The following is a 14,506-nucleotide window of genomic DNA, read 5'->3' as shown; positions in this document are numbered from 1 at the left end:
TGAGCTTTGCATCGCTCCTATGAAGTACCTCTTTAAAATACAATACAACTAAAGAGTATAATAAAGTTGACAGTAATAGCAGATGGTGCAGAGTTCTTTCAAACTAGGGTCAGGACTGTTCCAGTAGCTGGATGAGGTACCAATTTGAGATGAAAAAGCCCAGAACCTAATTCCTTCTACACTTAAATATCTGGAGTCCTGATACGTGTTGGATAGCACTCAAAATTTTATGTGCTAGAGCAAAACACGGTAAGCAATTTAAAAGAAATGAGGACCTGTGATTTTTATTTGCATTGAGCCCATCACGTGAAACTCTGCATGGCTGCTGTATGCAGTTTGCATGCGGAGCTTTGGGGGAAGCCCCCCTCTGCCCCACGCCAAGACTGCTCAGAAATCCTAGGTAATTCTAGCACCCCGTGTTGCTGAGCTGCCTTTTCCCTGCTACGTATGTGCGTTTTTCTTGATTATAACCAGCAGCAAAAGTTTTAATGAGTTTTGAGGTTCTCTTTCTAGATGCTATAATTTTTTTATTTTATGTAATTTTAAATGGAGAGCAATTCTTGTGAAATGAATGGGATTACAAATTATGCTTGTGTCTAAATATCTCTTTGGTCTGTGTATCTGGTGTCTAGGCCCCACTGTGGATTTTTTTTTTTATTATAACTTGCTATGATTTACTCAACTGTTATCTTTTTATTTTTTTTTCCTGACAGAATCCTTGATATCAGGTAGAGTCAGATGTTCCTGAAGTTTTTGGGCTAAGTTAAATAACTTTGCAACACAGCGGAAGAATGTGATGCCAAATAGAGGGGACAGCCAGGCGTCCAGCGTGCCGCTGAGAGCTGCATCTGCCGTGCTGCAGCTTGCTTTTGGATGTGCAGACTGGCTTGTGCCCAGAGAGCTTCTGACTAACTCTGAGCAGCTGAGTCAGCTGGACTTCCCGGGGTGCTCTCGTGGTTCCTTCCCCCTCCCTGGGCTGCTGTGTGTGCACCCCAGACCAGCGCTGCCTGCGCGCGGTGGTTTATCTGGGTCTGCGCACGATACGGATCTCAACTCTGGTTTTTATCATCTCTCCTCCAGCTCCGAAGTACACCACCGCGACCTCATGCTCTTGACTAGCTCCTGAAGCGTGGAGGTGAGATGCTGGCTTGGGACTTTGGCCACCGCTACCTTTGGGCAAGGACCGGGGGGGAGCAGCGTTTCCAGCTGGGGAGGGCAGCTCTGTGCTGACCCGCTGCTTGCTGGAGGCTTACGCTTTAGCATTGCTGATGGTCTCTGTCACCAGATATTCATCTAGGTCAGCGGAACTCAGCCAGCCCCACTGAAACAGGAGGGAGCTGGGGAGTGTGCCACCAGACTGCCACTAAGTCCTTTGGAAGGTTGTCCTGTTGACAGGAGATGATTTACTGGGATACGTATCCAGCGCCAAGTCAAACTGAGCCAACTGATGCGAGTGGATCTCGGTTTAGGTCAGGCCTAAATGCAGCCCACAGTACTTTTCCTGCCTTGAGGGCAAGCAGCGCTTTGGCTGCTGGTGGGGAATTTCTTGGCAGCAGCTTGTGAAGGCAGAGTCCTGGGCTCCCGGTGCTGCCCTGGGAGTGCAGTGCTCCTGTGGCATCCCTGTCTCAAGCATGCCATTCACACGCTCAGCATAATCCCTCTGGGACAGATCCTTTGAGTCGGGATCTGCTCATTTTGTGTCCAGAATCTTTTGGGCTAAATGGAGGAAAAAAAAATAGTTTATAATCTAAAAAACTGCGGACTTTTCTCTGCAGTGCTGAAAAGCAAGTGCAGGGAATGCTTCCCACCAGCCTTGTTTACTTTCCCGCGGGAAGGACACGCTCAGTGCACCCATCACAGCCCCCCCGATCCTCGGGAGATACGTCCCGGCCCCCCAACCACACTCAGAGGTGCGCGGTGTGCAGTAATTGAGCCATGTGTCTGTTCAGGGCTGTCTTGATCCATGATGTTTGCTGTCAGCAAGATCCCTGTGGGAACCGCTGCAGATATGTCAATGTTCTCCTTCCTCTGCAGAGAGGCTCTAAGCTGCCAGGGCGGTTTTTTATGTCAATATCACCTAGTTGCTTTCACCTGTGTGCTATTAAACTGTTAATGTATCGGGGGGGAAAACTCATCCAGGAGAGTGTATTAGGAATACCTAGATGAGGTAGCTGTGTTATCCTCAGCAAAATATTATTGTTATTAAATGTTCCCACCAGATACTTGGACAGCTTGCATTACAACTGCAAAGCTAACATTTCATTATAGGAAGATATATATTCATAATGGATTGCAATTTACCAAAATACACAGAGGGCCCCAGATTTGTCAGTGTGCATTTGCTCTGCAAGAAATACATCTCACTAAAAACCAGATGTCAAAATTAACAGTAGAGCTTTCGCAATGTAGGGAAGAAAGCTGACATTTCAGAGCTGGCAGTCCAGCTGTGTTAACGGCGTCAGGGAGCCTTTGTGCTATTAAGTACAATGTTTAGCAGTAGAGCTGCATTAGGAGTTTATTTAAATTATACGTGGTGGGAAATCACTATACTGTGTTGGTGAAAACAATTGCAATCAGGTGAGATCCTGGCTCCCTTCTTCCCCACAATATTTTCTCTTTCCGTTCACTTGCTGTGTTCCTGTACAGCAAAATTTCAAGGGGTTGTAAGAATTACTTCAGTTCTGAGGAAATTGCTGGGGTTCATTGTCAGGGTCAGATTTTGGAGAGGGATGAGGGAGACAGGCATTTGAAAGCTCTTGTAAATGTCTGAGTAACTGTTCTGAAATGTGAATTATTGATTCATACCCTCCTGTTTTCTAATGTGCTTTATCGTCCTGGTAATTTAACCTAGTTTTCAGGGTATTTTTATCTGTGGCTTTCTAGAACCTGTATTACCCATGTATTTTATCTCATCTTTCTCCAGTTCTTAGATGTGAGGAAGTGAGTCAGGCCACTGATTAGCTTGACTAATTTGTTGGCATAGCTTTCTGTCAGGGGACAAAGGGTGCACATTTTTAAAAGTGACAGTAATTAACCATTGGAACAACACAAGTACTGGTGGATTCTCCAGTACTAGCAATAGTAGTGTCAGGAGGTAAGTTTTCCTAAGAGATGCCTCCGGTTTTCCACCGGCATTAATTTTTGGAAGCTCTATGGCCTGTACTACATGGAAGATGGATTGTCTTGATGGTCCACCGTGTCTTGGGAGTTCCCAGATTTGGTGCTTGGGCACTGCGTTTAGCTCTGCTCCTGCGTGCAGGAAAGGATGGGAGGAAGGGTTTGGTCACTCGGGCAGGGTCCATGCCTTGAGGAGTGTGTACTACAGAGCTGGAGATCTGTGTCTCAGGTCACATCAGACTAAGGGCAATGAATTGCTTGCCCTTAGTGGTGGGTAATTGTGGCTCCTGGAAGGCTCTGGGGTCCCTAATCACTGGCCGAAACATGAATTGCAATTTCACAGAGCCTCCGTGTACTTGCTAGAGCAGATGCTGCATCAAAGGGTGCTGATATGGAGTTAGCCTGCGCCATGGGGAGGTGGGAGAGGGAAGGTGCTCTGGGGATGCTGCTGCATACAGGGGTGCAGCCTGAGAGGCAGGACGGGGCCAGGCACCCAGAAAAGAGGGATGCAAATGTGGGGGAGATGCTCTCGGGGACCCTGTGGGAGTCAGTATCCCACTGATAATAAGACTGAGTGTATTTATCTGTAGGCACTGTCCTGGTCCTGGCCACTCATGTTTGAGCACCCCAGAGAAGTGGCCTCGCTGCGTGGCGTCGTTGGGTGGGGAAAACATCCCCTGCTATAGGAGAAGGAAGCGCTGAGTTACCTGCGGACAAGGGAGATATTCAATTTCAAGGCAAGGTCATATTTCCTCTTTAAAATCCAGATAGATAGAGATTGCTGTTGACCCCAGCAGCATTATGTGACCTTATCTACCACACAGAGACTTTCCTGAGGTTTCTATTAGAGAGGGAGGCCTGCGGCTTGAAGCGCGAGTGTGGGGGCGATGCTAAGGGTCAATCCCACCCACGCCAGGCAGAGGTGGCTGGTGGGGCAGGTATGAGGTGCTCTGTGTGGCCAGCTGGGAGAAATAAGGGGAGGAACATCTAGAGGAAGACATCTCCCCAAAGGCAGCGCAGAGATGCTCAGCCCTCTCCGGTAACTCACTCGAGCGTGATCTTGAGCATCTATTGCAATGTTTTGTTGACCGGGGGCCCGGCGGAGGAAGCAGTCCTTAGGCAAATCATGGTGTATAAATACCTCTGCTGGGAGTGTAACTGAGGCCACGACGCTGTCACACGACACAGTCAGCAATAAATAGATTTCTGAATTAGAGAGAATCTCTGCTGTATTTCAGATATGGCTGAGCTACATGTACAAAATGTCCTTTGAAATAGCAGCTGTGTCTGTGTTATCTTCCTCTGAGAGATAAGCAATTATGAGAACGTTATAATGATTTCTTAAAAAAAAAAAAAAAAAGAATTTGGTCTAAACAGCAATTGCTTTTTAGCGCAGGAGATATTTAAACATCAGTACCTTCAATTGATTAAAAAGAGCTGTACTGATAATGCAGTTTTGTAGCTTGTGATTTGCACTGAGTGGTGCAATGAATCATGATGAAAGGCTGGAGAGGAGATTTCTGATGGGACCTTCCGCTACATCGGTGGCTCTGAGATGGTGTGTTCATTTCACAAAGAAGTCTGCACTTGTATAAAACCCCTCATTGCTGGGGAATTAATGCCAATGTGGTTTTAGTGGCATGTTTTTGTTCATTAATGGTGAACACGGGTATACTTTGCTTCGCTGAAGGGCCTCTTAGGAGAGCTCTGTTTCTAAGGGATACTCGGCATTCCTCTGCACACTGATCTCAGCTGTACTTCTACTTTGAAGGATTTTTGAATATCACACTTTTATAAAATTTGCATTTCTCCTGACTGTTTATTAGTCATAGCAATTAAACATATTTTTCAGACTTTCCCAAATGCAAAGCAGATTTCTTCCACTTGGATAGCTAACCGCTAGAAAACAATCTCCCAACTAACAGGTACTATCAGTTAATTCTTTGGTCATAGAAGAATATGTATATTCTTCTTGAATCACCAGGCAATTTATTTATTCAAGCCCTCTTGGAATCTTGTGTGTTTCCTTGCAACGCAGAACTCTAGCACCGTTTTATGAGTAAGGTTAGCTGAGAGATGCTCACGGTTTAAGTGTGTCCGTGTATCTAATGGGCAGCGTCAGGATGTTGTAAGCAGATGGGGCAGTTACCAAGCTGAGCTGCATTCTTTCACTCTGTTCTTTTAAATCCCTTTTGCACTGTGTGTAGAAAAACAAAGAAAAAAAAAACTACAAAAGGGGGGGGCGGGTTTGGTCCAATGTACCTCTGAGCTGCCTTCTGAGCATCATTAATTTCACTTCTGCTTGAGATGGCACCTAGGTCTGGAATCCTTCTGTACCTTGGCTCCCGTAATTAGTCTGCTACCTCCGCAATGGGGTCTCAGCCGTCTAAATCCGTGTCTTCAAGCAAGTACTGACAGCCCCCTCGTGTTAAGTTTTGTAAACACTAATTTGTGACATCTCCTGTGGCTTAAATCAAAGCACTCAAGTAAAAGTAATAATACCACTGTTAAAGGGAATGTTACAGAAGAAAATGCCTGTCACCTGACACTAAATGGATATGACACTGAGCGTGTTTCAGGAGACATTTCTAATGAGAAGGCGCTGGGGGAAGAAACGCTGCTCTCGCAGCCCTGAAGCTATCGGCTCCGTGGCCTGCTCGGCAGAAAACAAGAAGGAAGAATATTGCTTATTTCAAGTCTGTTTTGTGTTTTGCTCAGGTGCACATAAAAGGAGGAGAACGGCCTGGTTCCTGCAAGTCTTCATTTGGATTGCAGCTGTGCGATCTGCTGGTGCATCTGACCAGAGACTGAAGCCCTGGTTGTGCCAGGTGCTGTACGATCAGGGGACACACAGGTTCCTCCCTGTCCCGGAAAACTTGCAGTGTAGCAGCCAGGGCAGACTATTACCTGAAATTAGGCCTAGAATATACAGCTCTTTCCTATTTGTCTCTCTTTTTTTTTTTTTTTTTTTTTTTTTTAAAACTGGGCTTTTTTGCTTCCTTTCGTATTCATGTTGGTTTAATTGAATGCATCATTCCCCCTTTTCCTTTCTAATGCCCTGACCTCTGTTGTTTTATTATAGGAGCTGTTCCTGTCCAGCAATACTGGAAACAATAGAAGTTCTTGAAACCAAAACTACACTGTCACACTTTTTAATTTTCAAAGAAATTTCTGTAAACATTCATAGTATAACAATAATACAGATTTCCAACCAGGTAGCTGAGCTGGTTGTACCCATCTGCTGCGTTTAAGCATGTTGACGGATAAAACAAACCTCTGTCAGCCTATAAGAAGCCCAAGCAAACTGGGAAAGCAAACAGGATTATCAGTAAGAGAAACATCACGTTGTGTAAATTCCCATCCCACGGGAGGAGTAGAGAGCAGGGGAAAACGCCTGAAGGTGTTGCCCATGAAGGAACTCTAGGCTGGGAGTGGATGGGTATCACCGTGGGGCGGTGGGTGGCCTCTGGGTATCACCAGCGTGGAAACCTGCCAGGTGGGCAGTGCTCACATGCTGAGGCTTTCTGTCTCTTTCTACAGGCATTTGCCTGAATCCACACGATCTAATGGTGTGGAGCGCAGGACTGAGTGGGAAGGAGAGACTGGAGAACAGTTAGGAGAAGAGGTGATGCCCCGGGAGCAGTCTGGGCAACTCAGCTGGAGCTGAAGGTAAGAAGTGAGGGCAGGAATACAAGAAACGCCTCTACATCTGCAGTGCGGAGGGAGGAGGTGGTTTTGCTGTGTGAATCCTGAATGCACTCAAGCCTCCTAGAGACATCGATGGGCAGCAAATGACTGCAGTGTGGCAAGTGAATATAGCTGCATGCTGGCGAGGCCGTTTCTTCTTTTGCTTCCCCCAGGTTGCCCAAGGTGTGCTCTAAGGACCCAGCTGCCCCGCTCACCGAGATGCCTTGCGCTGGAAGGAAGTGGCTGCTTTGTGGAGCTGGTGGGAAGGCGCCAGCGCGCACCAGCTGCAGCCCTGACCCAGGCTCCGCTTCAGCTGGGTGCACGTTAGGGGACAGGCACAGCTGGCCACGGTGGCACGCCGGCAGCTCCCCCTGGTCAGCACAACTGCACGAAGTCCTGCTGGCGGGGGGGTCTGGCCTTGCAGAGCTGCTCACGGGTCCAGAGGTTTGAGGTTTGGTTTGGAGCTGGGGAGCAGAGACAGCGGTGCCATGCACTGGCCAGCTCTTCCGATTTCTAGTGTTCAGTAATCCCTTATTAACAGGCTACAAACCTGGGCAGGAGCTGTAGTGTCGAGATGTTTCTAATCTCTTTCTTCTATTTCCCTTTTTAATTTATTTTAACTGAAAAATGCCCTCTCTTTGATTTCTCTATTCCTTGTACGATTAGGGGAAACCCCTTCTAGTGAGTCTGAGTGCTTCTACCGTGGAAATATTTAGTACCAGCTCTGGCATATTTATGTTGGCTCCCTGATTAGACAATGTGCCAAGCTGTCCTTCGTGGCCTTAATTATCGCAACTTCAGGCCAGCGTTGCCTGCTTACAGCATAATCCCACGGCCTAGAGTGAACCCTGAAAATGCTTAATTAAATGACATTCCACAACAGATTAAGGAGTCAGAAGCCCAAGATAAAGAAAAAGGGAGACTGTGACCATAGGAGTGGCAGGTGGTCTTCCCTTTCAGGATAACGCTCCTAGACAAGGACTGTTCCATTTTGAGCATATTAGAAGCCCAACATTAATTGGGAACAGTTTAGGGTCTGTGCTTGGCTGCTTGCATTTTCAGCGCAAAGCGATTCAGAGACGTCTCATTTTGGGCTGGTGTGTGAATGGGCCCTGTTGACTCTCGCTGATTTACATCAGCGGAGGATCTGCTCCCTGCTCGGCGTAATTTGACTGTCTCCATCATCGTGTATGAATTATGGCCTGACCGTGCAGTCTGCTGGTGTGAGGAGGCGCTGCCGGGGGTGGCTTGCAGTTCACATGGTGCCGGGGCAGCTTCCCCCAGCCTGGTGTTGCCAGAGAAGAGCTGCGGGACAGACACCCTCGAGCAGCTTGTACAGCAGCGACCAGAGACATTGTGTGCTTTCTTTTGGGCACCTGGATGAGGCCCTTTGGCAAAGTCGGTGGATGCTTCTCCTGCTTTGCTCTTCTAAAATCCAGGGCGAGCATCAGCGTCAGGCACCAAGAATCAGTCGGGGGTTTTATTACTGTTTTTTTAAAAGAAAAACAAAACCTTTTCTCTATGTAAAAAAACTAGTGTGCAGTTATTCGGAACAGACACAATCAAATTGTGTTAGGGAGTCCCCCGGGAGCCAAAGCCTCCGTCTAACCACAGAAGATCAGCATACAAACACAAACGCCGTAGATAATGTTACATTGCACAGATTAGGGCTCAAATCTTCAGCAAATCTGTTCAGAGCAAGAAAATGACAGCAAGTGGGGCACGTGCAGCACACCGAGCACGTCTCATTCAAAGGCCCATTGGTAAAGGCAGTTATTGCTAATATTGTGTTTTATCATATTATTTCTTAATGATTTGCTCTAACAACTTTCTTGGCTGAATAAACCAGCTGTGCAGAAGCTGACCTGGAGTCATTTCTTCTTTGCAAAGAGAAGTGGGTTGTGGTTGGGCGATGTGACGTTGACAGGGGTTTGGTTTGTACATTTTGTGTCCTTCCCTAGTCCTGGCGCATGATTTCAGCAGTTGAACTATAGCATGGGAATGAATTAAATGTCTGTGCTAACACAGGGACCTTTACTGGGGGAAAGAAAACGTAGAGGGCCTGTGTGCAGGAGGTGCCGGTGGTGGGGGGGGTGATGTGCCTGGGGCTTTCACAGCTTGGAGGGGCTGTAGCTGGGCAACGGGGGTGGGGGGGAATGCATCTGCTGTGTACCTCTGGAGACCTGAGCATTAACTATCTCTTATCATACAAGTGAAAGGAGTTTAGTGGTCCCAACCTAATCCCCGGTGCACATTTGCGAAATGTACCACCTGCTTTGCCGCAACTGGAAGCTCTGGTTAAGTAGAAGCAAGGATTTTTTTTTTTTTTTATTTGCTAGCAACTGGAAGCTCTGGTTAAGTAGAAGCAAGGATTTTATTATTTTTTTTTTTATTTGCTAGCAGAAGCAAGGCGGATTATTCCTAAACTGCATCGGCTAAACTGTGCGGGGAAGTGCAGCACATCATTTCCCTATCTCTGAAATGGAGAAGATTTTTTTTCTTTTTGCTGAGCAGGGCTATTCAGGTGGTGGGTTTTTAGCGTGAGGACTGTCTCTCACCACAGCTCAGCGGCTGCACACGCTTGCTACCTGTGCTTAATCCCTTGCCCCATGACTAGTCCCCATGGGGTGCTGGAGCGTGCGCCAGCATCAAACCTGCCCTAAGCCTGGTCTCCGCTGGGGTTCATCTCCACTGCTGAAAGGCTTTTACAGAGAGCCATCCTCTGCCTGAGTAGTACACGGCTTTGCCCAGCACAGTGCATTTACCAACATTAACATTTATCATCTTCAATTGCAGCTTTCCTTTATGCCAATGAAAAGTGAAAAAGCTTAAAAGAAGCCTCTTTTTCAGTATTCCATGGAGGAATAACCTAGGGCAATACATGTGGCATAAGGATTTTTATTTACCTGCAGGTATTTCATGCTTGGAGCCAACAGGTCTGCACTGATTCCTGTTCAGAGATTTTTATGTGGTAAAAAACATCAGCTCAGATTTATTTTCTTTATTCTGTATTTACTATCATTCCTCAAACTGAAAACTTATCTTGTTTCACTCTGAAGACCCAGTTCTGCAGGGGTTGGGGCACCCTCAGTTTCTTCCATGACATCTCTAAGTTGTCCGGCAGCACCTAGCTCGTGAATGCTTTGCTCTTTGGCTGGGCGGAAGATCAGCCAGAGTCAAAGCTTGGAGATCTTACCCTTGCTTAGTCTTCATGAGGCTTGTGCGTGTGTGCGCGCACACAAACCGGGACTCCCCTGGGCTGCAGCAGAGCTTTGTGCAAGCGAAGCCCCCGCCTGAGCGCAGCACATTGTGCAGACCCCATCTGAAGGCCTCCTTTGCGGCTGGAGCAATATAAAAGTCTTTAGAACCAGTCTTTAGTCTTGAAAGTGCTTCTTTGAAGTCTCTGGGCCTTCATGTGTCCTCCAGACTTTCATTTAATGTAGTATTTTGTTTTGGTGGAGTGTTGGTTTTGGTTTTGTTTTTGTTTAAGATTTCAGGTAAGATTTCAACAAGCTTGGGAAGTATCAAAGTATAAAATACTTGCCTGAGTCTTAATCAGTCCAAACCGTTCTCTTAAGAAGGAAAAATAAAGGCTGTTAAAGCAGGCCAGACACTTAGAAGGCAGCAGATGTTTCTCTTTATTGTCAGAACGGCAATCTTTATTAAATACCAAAGAAAGCCCTGTAAATCCGGGAAGGCAGTTGAGTCTATGCTGAGGACACCTCTTCCTCAGGCCAAACAATCTTTTCTAAGCCATTTGTTTTTCCTGCTGATCCTTCGATGGCGTTTCTGTGACATAAAAGCAAAAGGGAAAATGAATATTTAACCACGGAAATAACCGTATCGTTTCAGCTTGAAAAGAGAACGTGGGAAGTGAAGGAAAGAGCTGAGCCGATGCCTTTCACACCCACGCTGTCTTCTCCTTGGTGCCAGGGCTATTGAGGGGCTGTTCCAGGGGACCTCTGGAGATGCCCCAAATTCAGCAGTGGGCTGGTACATCTGGTCAGGACACGGTTAATGGCTAGGCATATCTTCTCCGGAGAACATGTCTAACGAAAAGCAAACACCGCGTTATTATTGCCTGGGAATTGCAGAGCGAGGCCTCCGTAGGATGGAGAGAGCTCTTTTGGAGTTGTCTGGAGAGCGCCAGGCGTAATGAGTCTGGTAGTTTTCATTAGCATTACTAATGGCATCTTCCACTTTTAAGAAATAACAACAAGGTTTCATGAATTAATAAAGGAAGATTGTGATTGACTAAACAAAGGGTGTGCCAGTCTATGCAGCTGGTCTGTTTTAACTAGGTAATGTCCATAGATACGGCGTTAATTTAATTCTCAGTTGAAATACTCCAGAGGAAATGTCAGATCAATAATGCAGAAAAGGGCAAAGATTTGCTAAGCCTGGCTGCCTTGCATATGTTAACTACCCCGAGATAGATATGGATAAATGCTGAACATTAAGGGGAGTAATCGCAACTGTCTTGGGTGTCTGAAAAAAAATTTCTGCATAAACACTGTACAAAACAAATGTGTTTCAGGCAAGAAGCTGGGCGTTAAGGTAACAGGTTGTCATTTCACACACAACTCTACAGTGAGTTTGCTTTTTTTCTAGAAGAGGACGTAAAGTCTCATGGCAGACATTGTCCCATCCTCCCTACTGTGGGGCTGAGAGTCCCGGTGCCTGCCCCTAATCCGGGGTCCTGCACCAACGCACCTTCGTGCCTGCCTGCGTGCGTACCAGTACTAGCTTGTAGTGGTTTTAAAGCTTTACAGTGGTGTAAAGGTTGTGTGGGTGCATCTCCTACTGGCTTTGATCTATGACCCATGGATGGTGCTAAGACGAGGAGAAATTCCATGCCTGTGCTCCAGGGTCAGGCTGAGCTTTGGCTGCATTAGGGTTTTCTGCCTGGCTCTGGCGGCAGCTCTGCCTCCCTGAGCCCTTGTACCTGCCAGCACTCCCACAGCATCGCCAGAGCTGGGCAGGACGCTCAGCTTTCTGAATTCACCCTTGAGCGTCCAAATCTGCCTCGTCATTCTGACTTGAGCTCATCATGGCCTAGAGACGAATCACATCCCATGTGTAGGTGGCCATGAAACACCAAGGGGACAGGTAGGTCCCATGTTACTTGGGAGACTTCCATGGCAATGGGTAGCAAAGGGTGCTGTGATCCAAAAGCAAATCCCACCTTTCCTTGTCACGAAGTGCTTCTGTTACCGGCAGCTGTTTTCAGCCGCGGTCATGGCTAACACATTTTCCTTCCAATGAAGACAAGAACGGACAACTTCTGTGGCCTTTGGGCCTGAATCTCAGCTATTTGACAGTTGCACAGTAATTTTTCCATGCAATCTTTGCTAAACCACCCAGAAACCTTAAGGATTTTTTAATTCAAAAATCTCTTCCAGTACTGAGAGCTAGAGCTCTTCCAGAGCTGGTGTGGGGAGTCCATGGGAACACTGCAATTTCAGAATTGCCAAAACAAACAACAGGTGCCTGTGTTATTTTGCAAGTAGGAGCTCCTCAAATGTCAGCCTTTGGCAGAGGAGATGCTTCCTTACAACACTGATGATCTTACCCCAAAGGCCCCTGGAAACCTAGGTGGTGTATTTTCGGTAAAGAATGCCGAGTTGGAAAATATTTTGAAATCACCTTTGATGAAAAAGTCTTTAAAGTGCCTTCCCAGCTACTTGTTCATCTGCTTAATTTCTGCTTTCAACAAAAGTATGGATAGGTATCAGGTTTAAGTACAACTGGAGAAGGCACTCGGTGACTCAGAGACCCATAATAGCCTTTTTCCTAGGGGCTTGGCTTACCTACTCCGGAGAATTGAGAATGGGTGTAGATAGACCGAGGTCGCCGTACCAGTACAAACCTGTGGTTCAGAAACATGGAAGATTGGAAAAAGTGCTTACACTGATGCAATTAGCCTTCATGCAGGAACTGTGCAGGTTGCGCTGATATCCAAGCCCAGTGTTGTCGCGGTGGCTAATGGTAGGTGTGCTACAGCGGAGCAAGACTGTACCAAGCAGTCCTTCGAGGGGGACTTCTTCACTTCTCCAGGGGATAAAGTACCAGCTGCTGGCTTTTTTGTGAGCCAGTAAAACCATGAAGTGATCTCCCTGTGCTCCAAAGGACCAGCTCATGCCTCAGCAGCCACCCACCCAATATTTACCATCGCGCAGGGTGGCGATGGACAGGATCTGTCCCCTGAGCGACAGGCAGCCCATCCCTGGGCAGGATGGTATGGGAGATGCGTGCCGCTGCTTGCCACGATGCTCTCTGGAGGTGTGGGGGCTTTGGAAGGAGCCAGGGGCAGCCCAGAGCCTCCATCCCCAGTGTCAACTGGCCTGTTACTGGGCTGCTCTCAGCTGTGTTTTAAAAGGAGGAAAGGAAAGAGCTGACAGAGCTGGAACTGCTTTAAGGTGGAACTGAAACAATAGCTTGTGGCCATCTGAATCAGTTCCCTTGTTCCATGAATTTGACTCAGAGCTGAGTATTTCACAGCCTCAGAAAGAAAAGGCTTATTTCAATTTTGGTTCTAATGATGGGCAAAGGTCACGGCAGCTGGGAGGAGAGGGGAAATGAAAGGCATGGGCTTGGCTATTTTCTCTGAACCAGCTTCACCCGTTCCTGGTTACGTTCTCAGCAGAATACTAACTGATATTAAGCAAAGCCAAGAAATGAAATTAACACATGCAAAATTACATTACAGCCGTGTCAGGAGTCCTGCTGCCCGGGACTCCTGCTACACACTGACAAGGGCAGCGGGGAGAAGCCGATGGCGCGGAGCGGAGCGCCTCGCCCTGCTGCGCACAGCCCGTACCTGCGGTGGCCGGGCAGGGCTGTGCGCCGGGGTCCGCCTGCACCACGCTGGGGCGCCCACCGGAGATGCTCCACTCATGGTGTGCCCGCAGCTCAGCCTTCCCTCAGCCCCCCACGGTGCTCTAACGTGCTGCAAATCCAAACTGAAGACATGCCAGCGAGCTCACGGCTTGATGTGCGGGGCTGACGCTTGAGCTTCTCCAGGGATTTGGCCAGCGTTCAAGACCGGATCATGGCATACTGTGAGAGCTGCACGAGAGGAGCAGCCAGGACTCCCAGGCTCAGCGGCCGGGCTCCACCGCTCAGCAAGACAAACGGCTCCACCTGCTCTCAGTCTTCCCATGGCTCCAACTCCTGGTTTTGCTCTCAGAGCTGTTGCAGATCTCCGCTCGCTCTCAAGGTTATCCATAGCCTGGTTTCTATTTGTCCGTCCAGGAGTGAATGCTTTCACTTCCAAAGTGTTATCCCTAGGGACTGCCCCCAGTGTTTCTGACAACTGTTTGTCTTGCAAACACATTAACCTGGGGATGGTGGCCAGGGAAACAGAGAGCTTGCTGCCCTTGTCAGAGTTCCCAGAGTGCCTGCTGGAAGTACAGCACACCTCTCCGTATCTCTGCAGAAAATGCACAAAATGTGGGCTGATCTATGAAACAAGGAATAGGACAGAAGGATGCATTTTATATACATTAATAATAACAATAAACCCTCTAAGGAATGTTTCCATTTGAAGAGGTTAGAAGAGCTGATGGGATACAATAGCCATGGAAACCTTTTTTTTTTTTTTTTCTTCTTGGCAGCGATAGCGTTGCCTTGCTGGGCTTAGTATAGAGCTGTGTGTCAAAACAGTTGTTAGCGCTGGGGCACTGCCTCCCACAGGGCTGAG

At 47.5% G+C, this 14,506-nt stretch overlaps 1 long non-coding RNA gene across 1 annotated transcript; it reads left to right on the top strand.

Moving 5' to 3' along the window:
• Positions 1-962: 962 nt before the first annotated feature.
• On the top strand, positions 963-8,615 carry LOC134522857 (uncharacterized). The gene is made up of 5 exons (XR_010073152.1): positions 963-1,135; positions 5,836-5,945; positions 6,200-6,445; positions 6,658-6,786; positions 6,978-8,615. It is a non-coding gene; the product is annotated as an uncharacterized LOC134522857 (long non-coding RNA).
• Positions 8,616-14,506: the final 5,891 nt, after the last annotated feature.

This window comes from Chroicocephalus ridibundus, chromosome 13, assembly GCF_963924245.1.
Source record: "Chroicocephalus ridibundus chromosome 13, bChrRid1.1, whole genome shotgun sequence".
Classification (NCBI taxonomy): Eukaryota; Metazoa; Chordata; class Aves; order Charadriiformes; family Laridae; genus Chroicocephalus; species Chroicocephalus ridibundus.
The sequence above is the reverse complement of the archived record's forward strand: the minus strand, read 5'-3'. Positions and strand labels throughout refer to the sequence as shown.